General features: G+C 46.0%; 1 protein-coding gene across 1 annotated transcript in view; it reads left to right on the top strand.

The window, feature by feature from the left end:
- The window catches only part of mllt3 (MLLT3 super elongation complex subunit), an 82,882-nt gene extending 81,954 nt beyond the window's left edge, over positions 1-928 (top strand). The window contains exon 14 of the mRNA XM_063187542.1: positions 1-928. This exon is cut by the window's left edge and continues 147 nt beyond it. The gene's annotated coding sequence lies outside the window, so the exon portion shown is untranslated.
- The last annotated feature ends 1,572 nt before the right edge of the window (positions 929-2,500 follow it).

The following is a 2,500-nucleotide window of genomic DNA, read 5'->3' as shown; positions in this document are numbered from 1 at the left end:
AGGAGGAGAGAAGGAGGAGGAGAACTGTTTGGAAACTGGCATTCAGAGAGACGAGAAGGAGGAGGAGGAGGTAGACGGGAGGAGGAAGAGGGGAGGGGAGAAGAGGGGAGAAGAGAAGAGGAGAGCTTTGCACATCTGTTCCCATCATCCGCAAACTCTAGAGATGTCCGGAGAACAGAGGAGGAGTCTGCCAGCCAGATGGCCTGTTGGTAGAGTTCTCTTGCTCTCCTCCACTAGAATCGGAACAGTGAGGAGGAGATGGGTGATCGTGTTCCCTTTCATCATGAGGTTCTGTTCCAAAAGGATGGGGGATTTGGGTTCTACCTGGGATTGGGTGATGGTGTTCCCATTGGGTTCTACTTTGGGAACATCATGAGCGGTCCTTTCCAAAGGTGTTCTCCTGCTTCATTTCCTTTGGAACCTTGAAAAGTGAGGAGGAGGAGGAGGAGGAGGTGGAGGAAAAGCTGGAGACAGATGAGGAGCATTATGTATGTTACGTGCCTTCTCCTCCTTCCTCCTCTCGAGAAACTGAGCGGGAGAATATGGATTCCTTCATCCTCTCCAGCTTCTCCTCCTCTGGAATCAGAAGTGTCACTGGACTTGCTGACCAAAACACAACAAAAAAAGACAGGTGATAATCAAATCCACGATATGTTCTTGCAAAGACAAATACAAAATAAACAAATAATAAATAAAGAGACGAACAAGCGGACTTGGGGTGCTGGATGCTCCTGCTGTGGAGCGGGAGGTCATGTGGAAACCCTTGGGCAAGGGTCAAAGGTCAAAGGAGGGGAGGGGCCTAATTGCGGCCAACAACAATACGAATGTGCATACTGTTCTCTTCTGTGTTTGTGTGTGCGCGCGCGAGTGTGCATATGTTTTGGTTTGTGTGTGCCTGCTTCTATACTTTAATACGGATGTGCGTGCTTGTGTGTGATTGTGGGTGTGTGTGTGTGCGTGCGCCCATGTTCCTTGTGATGAGTGCATGTCAACACTGCCTTACCTCCTCGTTCATGTATTTATTGAGTTTGAGGTTTTCAGATGTCTGTGTGTGTGTGTGTGTGTGTGTGTGGATGGCAGAGTGAGTGAGTATGCAGGAACACCTTAAAGAATTTGTTTGGTTTCTGTGCGTGTGTGCGTGCATGCCGTGTGCACAGCTAGTCGTCTTTGCGTTACCGTCTGTGTGGCCTTCAGCTGTTTCACTAAGGGCTGAGGTTCAAAAGCCTTCACAAACACACACACACACACACACACACACACACACAGTCGAGGGTCATGGGTCATGTATATGCACAGACGCAGACATATCCCAAGCTGAGGAGAAATAGCATTTTACACACAAACATGCTAGCACACACACACACACACACACACACACACACACACACACACACACACACACACACACACACACACACACACACACACACACACCTGCTGTTCTGGGGTGCATTTCTCCACAGCATCGTTGCTAACTGAGTTAGCTAACTGAGTTAGCAACTCATTTGGTTGCAATGCAATTTCCCATTGGGAACCAAGTAAGTTGCTAACCGGTTAGCAAGGATGCTTTCGAGAAATGGGGTCCTGAACTCCGAGTTTTGCGCATCTGTGCGTTCCTAAGCTGAACTGCAAGTCACCACGGCAACATCGTAACATCAACGCGTCAGGCCGACCACTTGATTAACACGCCAGACTTGATCCGACTCTTAGATTGACACACAGACACTTCATGCTCCCTCCCGACCAAAATGACTAGACAAAAAATAAAACAAACAACTTGAGAGAAAGAGAAAGCAAGCGAGAGAGAGAGAGTGTGAATTTTTGAATCTGGACATAACGTTTAATCTTATTTATTTGGTTCCCCCCTGCCCCTCTTGGTCCTAACCTGATCAATTTGTGTATTTTATTGTTTGTTTGTTGTTCATGTTTTTGTTCACGTCTTTTGTCTCTCTCTTCCTGGTGGAACCTGATATCTTTTTTTTCTGTTGTTTTATGCCTTTCTGTTACGTTACTGAACTTGAGACAGCTCACATTCTTTGATTAAAATGGCCCGCTCGAGAGTCACTAGGGACCGCTTAGGATAGGGTGACCAAAATAACGAAAATGCTGAGACAATTGTGGACCTTGGTGGTATTCCAAGAACATGGTGAAGTGATAAGCCTGGCCAAGTTCACCTGCAGGAAGTGGTAAAACACTAATAGACAACCTGCAGGGACCTTTTAGTCAAGAAAATAAGGAATCCGGGCTCTGATATTAGATGATTTACCACTACCTCAAGGTTAATTATCGAACCTGTACCCTGTTTCTCGAAAGCATCGTTGCTAACCAGTTAGCAACTTACTTTGTTCCCAACGGGAATTTGCATTGCGAGCAAGTTAATTGCTAACTTATTTAGCAACAACGTTGTCGAGAAAAACACCTTGGGTACTTGGAATACTCCCTTTGACCTCTGACACAAATAAACAAACAAACAAACAAACTTGTAAACAAAACAACAACA

The sequence above is a fragment of the Engraulis encrasicolus genome, chromosome 21, assembly GCF_034702125.1.
Source record: "Engraulis encrasicolus isolate BLACKSEA-1 chromosome 21, IST_EnEncr_1.0, whole genome shotgun sequence".
In the NCBI taxonomy this organism is placed as follows: domain Eukaryota; kingdom Metazoa; phylum Chordata; class Actinopteri; order Clupeiformes; family Engraulidae; genus Engraulis; species Engraulis encrasicolus.
The sequence above is the reverse complement of the archived record's forward strand: the minus strand, read 5'-3'. Positions and strand labels throughout refer to the sequence as shown.